The sequence below is a fragment of the Stegodyphus dumicola genome, chromosome 5 (genome assembly GCF_044657685.1).
Source record: "Stegodyphus dumicola isolate Sdum_Otavi_A_Nest chromosome 5, ASM4465768v1".
Lineage (NCBI taxonomy): Eukaryota > Metazoa > Arthropoda > Arachnida > Araneae > Eresidae > Stegodyphus > Stegodyphus dumicola.
This window is the reverse complement of record NC_140772.1, coordinates 199,793,820-199,809,913: the sequence shown is the minus strand read 5'-3', so window position 1 is coordinate 199,809,913 and position 16,094 is coordinate 199,793,820. Positions and strand designations below refer to the sequence as shown.

At 31.8% G+C, this 16,094-nt stretch overlaps 1 protein-coding gene across 1 annotated transcript in view; it reads right to left on the bottom strand.

The window, feature by feature from the left end:
* The window catches only part of LOC118189787 (uncharacterized), a 685,017-nt gene that overhangs the window by 448,423 nt on the left and 220,500 nt on the right, over nt 1-16,094 (bottom strand). The window lies entirely within an intron of this gene.

The following is a 16,094-nucleotide window of genomic DNA, read 5'->3' as shown; positions in this document are numbered from 1 at the left end:
TAATTAGTCTTTGGCATAATGTCATTATTTAAAATTTGTGTTCAAAATTTGTACCTTTTTGATACGAAATTTCTAGCAAAGCAGACATTGGTAGAAAAAAAAAAGAAGTCAGGCCTTAGGTCAAGACATATTATCGAAAGTTAAAATTTGAATCTTTTTAAATACTTTGTTGCTATCACAGCGTAAGTATTCTAATCACTAAATTTCCGAATTTAAAAAAATTATGGGAATTTTTACATACATTTCTTTGACATTGTTGAAAATAAAAATCTAATATTAAAATAAGAAAAAATAAAGTTTTCTGAATCTACTTCAAAATGCTCTTCCATTATGTTCATTAAAAACCTTTTACATTCGTATTTTTCGAAAAATAATTATATTTACTCATAAATATGAGTAAATGACACAAATATTTCACATAACAATTAAAGAATATTCAGTCTTTCTCACATTAAACTGAAAAAGATAATATTGGTGTGACATGTTCTTGAACGGGTTCCCATTTAATAGAAATAATAGAATTCCTCACATGGATAATTTTTTACCCGAATTCATATCTCAGCTAAGCATCGAAAAAAAATGTCAATGTGAATCGTGTTCCTTTTGTTCATTCTTATTCGTCAGTAAGTGTCTTATCCTTCAATCAAACTAATGAGCAGGACTGAAGTATGGATTACAAGCGCTTAGAGAATAGGTTTATTGAATCTAGACATGTAGTCGTTTTCTAAGTAACATGATGTAATTAGATTTAATACAAATAGAATACAATTTGGTATTGAGAGATCTGATTCTGTCGTGAATTGCTACGAATGTAAAAGGCTTTATAATGAGAGATTAACACCTATTGTACAAGTAAAACATATATAGCACATTAAAGAAGGTACATGACATTTCCTCATTTTATTTTGACTTTAAAAATTAAAAAAAATAATAAAAACAAAAAAAAATATTTGAAAGCTTTCAGATTTTACATCACGCCCAAAGAGGCGTTTTTTTAAAGTTTTGTGTGTTATTTTTATTTATTAAACATCATGTTCTTCGCACTTAACCCTTAAGATTCAATTCAACCCCATAATCGCAAAATAATTTTAAAATCAGCATATCTTTAGAATTTCCGATACACAGTCACGCTTGCTTGGAGATAAAAATGTTTTTCTTTTCGTATAGTATTGCCATTCCTCGCTTTGAAATCGTTGCGTTTTTTAAAGAAAAATTCTTTAATGTCTGACAAAATATGAACTAGATAATAAAACAAATTTCAAATTCCAAATTTGCTGTTTAAGATGCACATATTGCTTGCGAATATTGTCCTCTAGCGGTCGCCGTTGACATTTTTGGACAGACGTTGCTATGTAAATCTTGTTTTCTATGGTATGACAGACTAGCATGTTAAGTTTGGCAATGACTTTTTGAGACATATGTATACACTTAGAGATAGATAGATAAATTGATATAGATGTAGATGGAAACCATAAAACGCTAATTATTTTATCAGAATCAAAGGATGGGCTTTCAAATATACGTTTAATATATCTAATTCTCTATCATACTGAATATTAAATTGTTTAAATGAGAGAAAAATTTTAATCTAGTTAAATATAAACGATAAAAAAAATCTTTTCCCTTACCGCCTTTTTTAAAATGTTTATTTGTAAATGTAAGGCAAGTTTTATTTCAGGAAAGGTATTTTAAGACAAAAATTAATTTCGTTTTGTTCAGGACATAACAATATATATATCCATATTCAGGACATAACAATATATATATCCATATTCAGGACATAACAATATATATAGTTACTGAATTTTTAATAGTAGAAGATAGTTTATGCTTAATTCATTGAATGAAGTTAAAGAAGTTGTATTATTGATGATGTATTGCTTTAATGTATAAAGCAAAATTAATTTTACAAATTCGATTTTTCTCTTAACGTTTAAATCTTCTTTCGAATGACAGTAAGCCCCTCTCATCCCAAACCAATGTCGTCAAGAGAATATTAAATTACTTTGCTTACTTTACACGAACGGAAATGTCTAGCACTTCATTATTCCACAACATCAACTTTTACTAACCCTTCGCAGCACTGTTGTTTTAGTATAATTTATTCTCACGACATGCCTAACGTATTTCTGATCCCTCAAGCTTCTCATCAAAATTCTTGTAACTCCCGAAGTTTCTGAGCCGCATTTTGCAGCGTTACATTATCGAAGTTTCCAACACATATCCACGATCCGCTGAAACGCATTTAAATTTATTAGCGCAGCGTAAAATACTAATAACAATAACACTAATGAAAAGAAAAGAGCTCGCCGAAACATATCGATTATACAATTAATAAGCCATAGCAAAGGTAGCTTGGGAGGGACAGATGCAACTGCAATGCAATGTCGCTTTATATGCATGCGTAATGTGCGCTCATCAAGACTCGACAGATTTTCGGCCGGTCGGATTTGTTTATACGGGGGACCATATATGTGGCATTTTAATACTTTAATGGTCCCAGACATCAGGAAGAATTTCATTTTCTAGTGATATTAATGTTAAATCTACTCGCTGCACATAATTAATACTATTGATTATGAAAGAATTCTTCGTGATTATGTGATTTAATACTTTGCTAAATAACTAACACGTTAACTAAGTGTATGAGATAACTTGATAATAATTTTGCTTGTAATGCTTCCATTGTAAGTAGCGCAGTGAAACAACACATTTTGGTTTAAATGGTAACTCATATTTGCTTAAGGGAAAGGCGCAGAAATATCATTTAAAGTCTATGTAACTTTAACTATATAACTATTTAAAGTCTATATAACTTGATACAAAACAGTCAATTTAGGATATAATATGGATGTTGAAGTTAGGATATAATAGGATATTTAGGATATAATATGTTTTAATGGCATAAATGTTACTGATGACAATTCATGCATAAAAATACAATTGCAATCATGGCTGATTGCAACTAAGATCGCCAAGGCTATCCTTCTCCAGCGTTCGAACTCATATTAAGCGTTATGGCAGCCATCTTCTCCAAGGTTATCTATCTAGTATATATATAAAGAAGAACGTCTGTGTGTTTTTTCGCTAATAACTCATTCACTACTATAGCTATCGTCACCAATCTTTCTATAATTCTTTTCTGGGTCATGGAAAATGTCATCGTCAACTTTGTTCCAAAACAGAGTAGCTAAAATAGGAGATATTAATTAAAAAGCCGGAAAAACGATCATTTTCGCCCTCATGTTTTCAATTGGCAACAGTCTCGCAAGCTGGAGATGAAAATCTGCTTTATTTCGAAAGCTGTTTCCACTGCTCGCTTTCAAATCTTAGAGCTTGTTAATAAAATATTTCTTAGTTTTACAATGAAATAAAAATAGCATTGCCAAACAATAAATACATTATTTCCGATTCTAAAAATTCGTGGGAAGTCATTTCGACTATTTCCATCTTCTTACGACATTTATCATTCGAGATATTAATTAAAAAACTCAGAAAACATTAAATCTCGCACTCATTTGTCCGAGTGGCAACAGTCTCGTACGTTGAAGATAAACATTCTTCATTTCGAAAAGTGTTGCCACTGCTCACTTTCAAATCTTAGGGTTTGTTAATAAAAAATTTGTAAGTAACACAGGGCTCGCATCGTAGATAATTATCTCCAACAGGAAACAATTATGCGCATGGAGTGGCCAGCTCGATCTCCGGACTTGAATCCTATCGAGCACGTTTGGGATGCTTTAGGGAGACGTCTAGCTGCTCTCAATCCACCCCCTCAGAACCCTGTCGCGCTTGCAACTGCTTTGCAAGAGCAATGGCTCTCGCTTCCTATGGAACTGATAGACCGCATAATTGAAAGCATCACACATCGCTGTGTGTGGTGTATTGCTTCTAAAGGCGATCATATTCCATATTGAAGGTACTTTTCCTATAGCAAACTGACACTTTCGATTTGCTCATTTTATACATGTGCTAATTTCTATACTACCATATTTGTCTGGTAATTTCTTTTTATGTTATTTGATGCCTTACTATGTGTTGTATATTGTAGGTACGTTTCATTAAATTCTACATGTAACGTTTTCAGTAATCGTGATTTTTTGATTTTTCCTTAATTTATAATAACTAGTGTAATATGTATAGTCTCATGTATCGCATTCTATTGAGCCGTTGTTATATGGCTCATCTGATGTGATCATTTTACGTATGTTCCCATAAGCCTATAATATTGTCAGCAGTGTATAATTTCCTCAGTGCAAGAGTATAAATTTTCGCCACTTACTGAATATACACATGTCACAAGCTTACAGGAAAGGAAGGAAACGCTAGGGGACATTCATTTGGATTAATATTAGGGGAATTAAATGAACAAATCTGCATTTTCTGCAATTGAATTTAGCATGCAATTTGGGAAGATCAGTAAACTAAGCTAGGGAGAACAGAGGAAGTTAATTATTAAAACACCACATTTTTTGTTTTGTTTTTGGAGTATAATATCCTTGAAAAAGGTTATATATAATCTTTGAATAAGTTTATATGTTTAATGAAAACTCAATATCTAAGAGAAAATTAATGTTTAAAAAATACAAAAAGAAATACTATTATCGCGATTCGAATTCAAAATTTATATTTGGTGTCAAGTTTTCTTTTAATTTCTACACGAACCCGTTATAGGTACACACACTTGCAAGCATATGCACGTACTTACTCCCGCTCTCCATCACAATCCTTTACCATCATGTTCGAATCTCAGTGCCTGGCTGTTAGCTTAAGAAAAATGATTCAATCTTACATTCACTTAGAAAAGCGATAAGTAAGAAACAAGCAACTAGAAGCTTTATGTGCTCTTACTTAAGTATTCTCGAGCGAAAATCAAAATCCAATTGAGACTGAATTCGCCATTTCTTTTATGTTTTTTGGTTTAGTTCCTTTTTATTTACTTGCTTTTTATTTAGTTGCACTGTTGTCGAGAAACAGTGATTTCTAAGCAGTTTATTTCTCTCTCTCTCTGCCTCAATTTTTCTATTCTTGAATTATTTCGACATGGCAAAGAAATTATAAAGAGGAGAATTCTTGCATTGCCTTTGATGCTTGATTTACAGGTAAATTTTAAATAGTTCAAGGGATTACACTAATGATAAATTATAGATTCTTCTGTAAATATGAGTTTATTTCTTACTTAGAGTAGCCGAAATATAAACAACGCATTTATTTTACTTTACAAAGACCACAGTATGTAGCTAAATTAAACCAGTGTAAAATTACTAATGTAATTTAGAAAACAGTTATTTCTTTATTATTAATAATTATTTGGAACACGCATCTTTATTCTAATTCTAAATACGATAAAGGATCCAAAAATGGTTACAAAGGTAATAAAGAATTAGTTATTAAAACGGAAAATGCAAAAGGGAATTCAGAGGAATAATTGTCTACGATTTTTCCACATAATCGCCAAATATATTTGAGCATTTATCAATTTGTTTAACCCAGCTTTGTAGAAATCGCATCCTTATCCATTGAGGTAGTTTTCAGTGGCTGGTTTCACATCACTATCTGAAGTAAACCTCATTCCTGATAAATGCTCCTTCAGTTTGGGAAAAAGTAAATAGTCACTGGCTCTAAATTGGGCTATATGAAGGGTGACTCAAAGACTTCCCACTTTTGCAGTAATTGGCGAGCAGTATGGGGCCCAGCATTGCCATACAGGAGGATGGCACCATCATTTAACATACCAGGGCCCTTGCGTCGGATGGCTTCACGTAACCTTGTCTACGTAGTACAATAACGATCGGCAGTAACGGTATATCTACGCTCCAAGTACTCCATTAAGACAACGAATCATGGCTGGCGTGACCGCGCTTCTAAATATCTTGCCATTTCAATCGTCCTGACGCGTCTGCTAACTTACTGTACTTACCCACACAACCGTTGCTAGACAGCTACTGCCATCTTGCGTACACTCTGGGGATGAAGTGTTCCTTTCACAGTAATTACTTTTCAAATGCGTATCACCTTTTTTTTGGATCAACCCACGTATTTGTGTTTATGATTCATACAATAGAATTAAGTATCAAAGCAGCAGTGGCCAACCATTTTTATTTTTCAAAGGTGCGATGAATGAAACGTTAGCTGCTCGCAAAAAAAAAAAAAAAAAAAAAAAAACACTGATGGCAACAGCTTTTTCCTAAACGTAATTTCCACTATTTCATATATTTCATAACAGGCAGTTAAAATGAGACTCTGCTATCCTGTTTATCTTTAGTTTTGATGCTACTAACTCAGCAGTTTTATACGACGCAAATTGAAATTTATCACTTACTTTATTATTCTTCAAATCGTCTTCTATGTTTAACTTGTGCTTAAGTATATTGAAATATTACTTATTTTTCGATGGAAGATTTTTATGTGCAGTTAAAAAATGACGTTTTAATTTAGAAAGAACTATTGCAAATTTCTTTTGTATGCAAAACGGAGAGAAGTTAGAAAATCTGTATTTCCGGATGCAGGTAAATCTGATTTTTAAGCGTTCTTCCTCCTGTATTTCGACTTGATTTCACAAACCACACTGATTGCTCAGAATTCAAATGAGAACTCCTCGGGCACAGTAGTGCTTAATACAACATCTTAAAACTGAATATAAACTTGTTTACGACGGAGAAAAGGCTATGTTTGTTTGGGGGAAATGAACGGCACTTTTAACACCAAGTTTAGAATCGATCTTTGCGCCTTTCTTCATCAACCGCTTCCTCTATTGAGATATTATTCTTTTATGTTTACCTTCTCGTACATCCAATGCCAGAGAATGGACGTTACTGGCATTTACTGTGACGTAACTTGCTTCGTTACTTGATTTCTTTATATCTCTTGGTTTAGTACATGACGTCATTTTTCTTAGCAATTTGGTGTGTATTAATTGTACGTTCGGGTTTGCTGATTGCAGTTCGATTAAAAAATTAATTTACATTGTAGTTATTTTTCTTTTTAATTGTGCGTATGATTTTTGCGGAACACTTGAAGTGATTTCACGGAGCTCCAACGTTCCTTGGACCACGGATTGAGAACCACAGCCCTAATGAAATACTCAGAGAATTTTTTATCTTTAGAAACTATTAAGAAAATTTTTGCTTTTATAGCGTTTGGCATATTAATATATGTATGTTAGAAATGAATTCTGAAGCACTGAAAATTACTGCATTGACTAACATTGTGAATTAACGGATTGACGTAAGGTAAAATAATCTTCTTTATTAATTCAATATATGATGCCCCTTTTTGGAAACAAATCGTGGAAACACTATTAATAAAAGATTAAAATGCTTAGTGCATGTGCTGCATTTCATTGTTAGTCCAAAGAGGCAATTTGCCTAGAAGGACTCTTAATTTCGTTTTGGCATTTTGCGTTGATTCACTGCAAGCGTTTTTTCACTTTTCAAATTGTTGCCACCAAATATTATCAACCTGTATTACATTAAAAGAAATTAAATAAAGAATAATCCTCATAAATGTATGTACGTTTCTCGCATTGTGATAAAATAACGGTACCTAGAGCCATCCAATTTTGAATAACGTAATCCTACTGCGAATGTGGGGATCTGGAAGCCCAAATTTGAAATTTGGAATTTGTTTTATTATCGATTTCATATTTTGTAAAACTTTAACGAATTTTTGATTAACAAACTAAAGTATTTCAAAGCGAGCAATGGCAGCGTTGTACAGAAATAAACATTTTTATCTCCAGCGTGTGAGACTGTGTATCGGAAATTCTAAAGATATGCTCAATATTTAAAATTATTTTGCGATATTGCCTTTGAACTTAATTTTATGGTTTAAGTGCGAAGAATATGCAATTTAATAAATAAAGATAACACACAAAATATTTAAAAAAACGCCCCTTTGGACGTAATTTTTTTATTTATGTTTTTTTTAATTTTCTCATGCCCCTTTTTTGTTACATAAGTGAATCTCTTGTTTATTAATTCATTAAAGATCCTATTCCTGGAAAATGTATTGAAACCACACTATCTCATACTTTTATTAAAATTCCTGAAAAGAACGGAAGAGTTATTTACGAAATTAGGAGAGGCATTGTAACTTCATTTACCTTTTTAAATTATATAATTTTCACTTTTAAAAACTTGTACTGATCGAATTGCTCAATTTAATAAAGCAACATAGAGATACATATTTTTATATGGTAGATTATGCATTTTCGTTCTACAACAGTACATTAAGCAAAGACGAAACGGCTAATGTGTAACGTTTACTTCTGGAACACAGCCAGAAGTGGGTTACAAAATAATTTCCACTGCCTGTACTAATATCCATTATTCTTGAAAATCTATGCAAAAGCAAAATATCCTTTCCTTAAAGAAAAAAATTAATGTCGGTAATATTTCTCGTTTATATGCATAAATTGCCCGGATGCCTATAAGTAGGTCCAGATTACCCTGTGCAGTTACTAAGTATCAGTGTTAACGAAAGATATTCAAAATTTTATTTACTCTGGTAGAAATAAATTATGAAAGAACCTTTGTGTTGCCAAAAACGTTTGTTTCTTTTCTTATACCTTAAAAAAGTTAAGAATTATATTCCTAATATTTTTCTTTAGTTTTCAAATCTTGGAGATATGAAATCTTGTCTTTTTGAAACCACTGAAATCTTTGACAATTTAATATCCTAATATCCTAAATCCTACGAAACTTGGAAAAACTTAACGTACTTTTAATACATTTCTAATTATTAATCTTTCTGACTGTCACGAAGTGAAGTCAAGAAGCGCCCAGCACAGAGCGATTTATGACTTTATTCATACATAAGCGTTGTTTTAGATATGGAATGAAAAAAAAATATTAATATATCTCTAAGAAAGTGATCCCCAAAATCAATTGGCGTTCAAATTATTTATAGCAACGAAACAGCAATGCCTCACTAAATTACATTTTTAGGAGTCAGCAACGAAGCTTAGTCAAAAACAGACGAGATCTACGTAGCTCTTACCGGAAGATGTATATATTCACAGTTCTTTCAGATCAAAAGACCCTTATATCCAGTACAAGATTTACGTATAAGCTACACAACCTATAGCTAAGCCCCCCAAAAAACCTATAGGTGTCCGAAAATCATATTTGGCGCACTGACATATAATATCTGGACTTATAAAGCGCCCCATATCTCAAACAGTTAGGGCCTTATCAAGTTTAAATCCGGCTCTACTTATATCTCGCAAAATGACGTAGAGCCACAATGTAAAAATTTACTTCACTAGTCAACACGAAAGACCGTCACCTTCTAAAGTCCTGAGGGCAACATTATTATAACCATGCTTGCCTTAATACACCGAAAGCAGAATTTTACCATATAATCATTATAGCATTTAACCAAAGTATAACAGATGTAACTATGAGCAACCCTCACTGCGCGATTTTAAAAGCTCCTCGTTAATATGTTTTCCTATCCTAGTCGATTTTTATGCGTGTTTCACTGCTTTAAATATGTTAACGAAAACTCCGATTTGTGAGTAAAAACTGATAACTTTTTATGACACTGTTACAGAGTTTTTATTAATTTATCACAATTAAATTTTAGAAGCATTAGCGTTTTTTGTAAACATAACATAAGCTGTTGATGAATGCCTGTAAAGGACATATTATAGGCATCGGAATGTCATTTCAAAGCAATTACTTCCGCATGTTACTTAAATATGGATGCATAAATTAATTGTAATAGTAATGAAATCGAAAATGTATCCAGATAGAACATTCATAGATAATACTTTAATAATAAAAAATATTGGTAAACGTAATACAGGTTTTCCGGAATTTCTCCAAAAGAAAAGAAAAAAAAAAAAAAAAAAAAAAAAAAAACGGAAACACATTTGAAGTAAATAATGTATTTCTGGAATAAATATAAAACTTTAAAAAATACTTTCTATACTTAATAAAGAATCTATAGCAAATTATTGCATGTAATATAATGAACTGTACCGGCTTAATTTTAACAGCACTAAATAAAAATATATGAATTTCATTAGAAATCGGAACAATTATATTCCATGAAGACAGTTTAAGTTGCCCTTCTCATACTTAAATACTTACCTCTTAAAACTTTATCTATATTATTAAAACACTCGATAATAATAGAAAGTACATTAAGAAAAAGGTACAAAAGAAATTCTGATATCAATAAACAGAAACTAATTGGAATAGCACCAATATTAGCAAATTTAAAATATGCACTAAGAAACTAATAATTTTTGCAGAAATTCAAACTGAAAAATAGTTATTACATGAGAATTTTTAAGGTACTTTTATAATTTTAAGGGCTGATAGATCGCTGTGAAGATCCATACTCTAACATCCATACTGCAAATAAATTACTGCGCTATTTTCTTTTTGATCTACATACTATGAATGAATAGTATAATTAATTCTAAGGAAGAAATATAATGAAGCCTGAAATTTATGTCTTATTACAATTTCAGAAATGTTTTGCAATATTGCATACATTTTGTTTACATCATTTAGAATATTTATGCACATTATTCCTAAAATTAACTAAGATCTATTCAATTTGAATAAAGGTAATTAAAATAATCCAAGCTATTTAATTAACTAAAACAAATTAAGTAAAGTTTGGCTTAAAAATTTTTAATTTTAACAACATTAGAGCATTCATTTAATTGCGGTATATCACTTATATGATTAATATTTATTTTTATTATTAAGATCGTAACGTAAAAATTAATGAGAAGCCCTTATATATAATTTTGAAAATTATTCAAAATTCAATCAAGCTTAAGAAATAATAATATTAACAGAATTAAAAGATTCTAATTTTTGAGTCTCAAAACGTGTTTTATTAATATTTTATGGTGAGACTCAACCAATGATTACAATGTAACAGTGATCTTCAAAGTGTGTGCTACGAATGCCCTGGGTTCCGTGAGAGAAATTCGGGGGGATTCCCTAAGTCAAAATAAAATTTCGTAAAGAAATTTGTAAAGCACTCACAGTCGTTGAGTTGTGTTTATTAACTAAAAATATAGATTTAGTTATCTTTGAAAATTAACCAGAAAGTTTCTGTGTGGGCTGCTGACGTCAATAAAGCGACGTACGAGCACGAGTATCTCTGTATTTTCGATTGTTCAGTCTATGTATACGTTGAAATGTTTCCCACATCTCTATAAACATTTTGATGTCATTTAGAACGTATTTAAGTGAAACATTTTTGAAACATATGCGGAGACAAAAACAAAATATAGAAACAAATGAAATACAGAATATAGAATGTGACTGCAGATAGCGTCAATAGAGTTAGACTTCGACAGTTTTTGTGTAAAAAAGTGCAAGCATAGCCCTATTATAAAATATAATTGCAAGTGTAGTTGATACCTGGAGCTAAGTGCTATTAATGATTACATTACATTAATTTTTTAATATAATAAACAATACTCTTATTCTTTAACTTAAGCACCTATGATGTATTAATCTACTTTAAATATTATTTTAAGATATATTTTTCTAAAAGTGAAATAGGGTTTCTCTAAAACATTTATTGTTCTCAGGGTTCTTAGAGTCGACAAAGTTTAAAGACTATTGCAGTATAGCATACGAATTACTTCATTTTAACGTGGAAATTTAACTTGTTTAATAAATCAAACACTAAGAAATCAAACACTAATGAATTGAATTACTAATGCTTGAATTCGTTATAATGTAAAAATCTCATTTTCCTCACAATATTTTCGTTAATAAATAAATAAATAAAATTTAAAAATTACGGTCTCTAAAAATAGTTAAATTGAAATAAATTTAACCCCAAACTAATTAATAAACTAATAACAGTCTTTTTAAAATTTCCCTACTTTTAATTTTACTCATTTATCTATTTATTACTTTTTTATTGAAATCTTGGTAACTTCTCGCGTTTCGAAACAGTTTCAAAGGAGTTGGCCAGTTGTTCGGAGAATTGTTTGAGGACATTCAAGAGTTACTTCACTAAATCTCTGATGATAAACATATAATCTTATCAGATAAGTTCAGTCAATGAGCGACTGCGTCAGTTTTATGAACAATGAGGGAATGTCAATTTCTGGAACTCTGTATGGCATAGACTACATATTTAAAGGTACGGGTACCATCCCCAGTTACCATGAGTTTGTATCCGTTAAAGTGTAAAAAACAGAGAAGCCCGGTTCTCATCAATGTGCAAATTAGAAAACAGCAGAATAGTCAAAATGTCATCAATGTGAAAGTTAATGAATGCATCAAGTCTGTAATTCCATAAGAAATGTACGATGATCTGAAAAGAAGAAGCACAGTGGAACAGGGTGAGAACTTTTACAGAATATTACAACATTCAATGCTTGCAGTATAATTATATGAGATGTATTACTTTTGACCTTTTGTCTACATGCTTTTTCAGGAGGTACTGGGACTACTCGAAGGAAATGGATAAACTCCTTCGTCCTGTTTGGGGAACTGTATTTCAGTAGTTGGTCATCAACATTTGCTATGGATGACGTTCACATAGAGCTCAATTTATTTTAAAAGCGAATAGATTGCTAACATGGACTGGGCCCCCATATTCGCCAGATTAAAAATTATGAGGATATCCTTGAAAGTGCTGTTTCTGTGCGGGTACCCCTTCCAATTATTCTCAAAATGCTCTCTATTAGAGAAAGAGCAATTATTCTATTACAGCAATTAATTCTCTTTAATGCTCTTGAACACTTAATTGAGTAAGTGAAAAATAGCGGAAAAAGCTTGCATGAAGGTCTACCCTTTTCAACAATTACGCGTGAAGCAAAGTATTTCTTGGAAATTTTACTTTGTTAGGATCACTAAAAAATGGAAAAGAAGAGCCAAAATTCGGATTTATTAAGAGTCGTCATTTACAAAATATAAAATTCATTATATTATATTTCATGTAAGCACTATACATCCAAAATGCGAAACATTTAAACAGCACTGGATATTTCTGAGCAGGAAATACAATCGCTGTCAAATAGTTTCCATCATTTCGTACGGAAACTCGAGAAAAAATGGAACTGATGCAACGTACGTTTTCCTCTGCGAAATGAAAAATAGTTTTACATATGTGAGGTTTCTGAATTCCACAATCAAATTTGGACGATTTTTAGCATTTCCTTCTGCAGCTTCCGTTGAATATGTAGGCGCCCCACGCAATAACTGACGAGTCATAAAAATGACATGGCATGTAGAAAACATTGCGCAAAAACAGTGAAAGGCCACGACACGATTTCAAGACAAAAGAATTTTATATTAACTCATATTTTACTTGAAATGGAATATTTTGAACTCGTGAGTTTCCGAAGTTTAGCAGTTCTGGCAAAATTTTATCACCTCGTAAAAGCTTTTTGGGTACAAATTCTTCATATCTTTACTTTACTGTGAATGTTCTCAGTTCATATAACTATTATCCTTTAACAAACACAAAATTAACCTGCGAAGTTTTATTTAAGCGTGAATATTTTACTGTAAATTAAAGTTTTTGTTTTTTAATTTTAATACAGTTTTAAATTTGGCAGTTAAATCGTGTAATTAAAATACAATAACAAGCATTAACTTAGAAGTCAAACAACAAAATTCAGCGCTCTATTTTCAAATTTTCACAGGTTTCGATGGTTTTACCGAACCATCATCCTCAGCTGCAAAAGCGCAAATTAACGAGATAAGATATAGTGATTAGATAAGATAAGAAAGGCTGGACAGGAGTTAAGCTATTAGCGCCAACTGTTGGTAAAAGGAGACCTAAAACATATTTTTCTTAAAGGCTGAAGGCAAAGATGAATTGGAATCAGGGTCGTTAACTAGAACGGAAAGATTTTTTTTAATGTGAAATGGCTCGAGATGGCGCCAGTAGCTTAATCCTGTCCATTCTTTCTTATATAATCATTACATCTTATCTCGTTCATTTGCGCTTTTGCAGCTGAGGATGACGGTTTAGGAAAACCGTCGAAAGTAGTCCTGTGAAAATTTGAAAATATAACATTGATTTTTGTTGTTTGACTTCTAAATTAAATCGTGTAGTTTAGAAATATTGAAAAAATAGGGAAAATTATGCCAAGAATATATAAAATTGTAAATAGTACTTTATGTTGTTACTCTAAATAAGTGTACAAATATGTTACAAAAAAAACCCTTTCATTTTTTATATTTGTACGTGCGTACGGGTTCGTAATAGATTGAATGCACAAGTTCGATTTATTCTTATCAAAAGAAATATATCAGAACTCTGGAATTTTCCTCAGAGATATTCGTATAAGTGTTCACAATATCACGCAGTAATAATCAGTAGTTATACTTCAAACTACTAAAAACGTTAAATGGAACGCAGTGCACAGCACATTTAACGAGAAAGCTAATCCGATTTATCTCACTTCACGCGGAACTACAACTCGCAATAACAATAACAGTAACTGTACTGAGACGCTCTTTCTTAGGTCTTAGTTTTTTAACCGTTCGCGCGAGATCTTTCTGGTAATTTCTGCTTCTCGAGAATTTCTGGAAAGCAAAAAGAGTGTGGAATTGCGGTTACAGTTAACCTAGTGATCAATTACTCTTAATAAATTTCAATAAAAATTACCGAGATATCCATTCATTCAATGTTAAATGTACATGCTCCTGTATTTTTACTTTTCCGCCATAGCTCTCTCATAAAACTTGTGTCACGCTGAATTGCACGGGGAAATGCAACAATTGTAATTACAATTCTACTAAAATTAGGCTATCTAAATAAAAATTCGTAATACTTAATGCTAGCAGTAATAATACTGGTAACAATATCAGTAATGTTTTGTGCATATAACGTAATATTAATGCATGTGCAAATAAACAAGGATTAATCTTTTATACAGTGGATGAATATAGGTTACATTAGTATGTACTCGTATAATAATAAAGATATTGTGATTTTACTAGCAGCATTTTCTATATGTAGCTTATTACAATAACGTAGAAGCTTCAAAACGTAAGAAAATGCATATAACAAAGTTGACGTCCCATGCTTTCTTAATGAAGTCATTCCATTTTAATTGCATTATGATGAGCATTGTAGCACGAGAGTAAGTTGATGGTTTAACTAAAAGCTTACTCCAAGGTTCGAGGACGAGGAACGGTGGGATTTTTGTGTACGAAACAATTCATCTATATCAAAATTCACCGTGAAATGAGATCTTTTTGTTCCACAGACGTCCAGACACTTCTCTGGAAAAACAAGGTCTCATCAAATGTTGAGTCAAATGTTACCAGAATTTCGGGTAATGAAACACAGATCACTGTGCTGTAGTATAATGAAATAATTCCTAGACTGTAATTCTCAGAAACAGAACATACCAGTTAAGTGTCTCTGCAGACAAAAAATTCGCTGTCGAAAAGGTGCCAACAGCACATTTCCGATGGTTGCATGACTAAGAAGCATGTTTTTCGACCTTTGCATGCCTTTCTCTATTATCAGTGAACTGAACGTTTATTTAAACATTCAATACAAGTGTTTACAGGTGTTCAGTGATCATGTTAAAAAATAGCGTGGTGTATTCTCGCCTTATTGCATTGTAGTACGGAAATCAATAAAATTTTCCTTGCAATAACCAAGCGTAACTTAGTTTTTGAATCCCAGTCGTATACCTGTTAGTCAACTGTTGGTGTTATTAGTAAGGTTTTTATTTTCGATCTACTGCAGTCTATTAATAGCTACATTTCGGAGGACTCAATATTTCTGCTCTAACTACAATTGTGGTAGGAAGGGGTGAATCTTATTCCGGAATTTTTGAAGAGTTAACAATCATCTTCTCGTGGAATTTCATTCTTGGTACATTATTTCTCCATTTTTTCACTCAGTGTTTACAATTGTAACTGCTTGAAATAAAGCAAAACCCTATACAATATAATCTTTTAATTTTGCGCGTTTTTCTACAGGGTGATTCAAAGAAGCCGGAAATTCTGAAAGTTGTGTTGCACCAGTAGGCGTTCGGTAATCTATCTATATACATATATAAGAGGAAATGTCTATCTGTGTGTGTGTGTCTGTGACTTTCCTTCGTGCTGCATGTAAGCTAATGGACCTAGGGC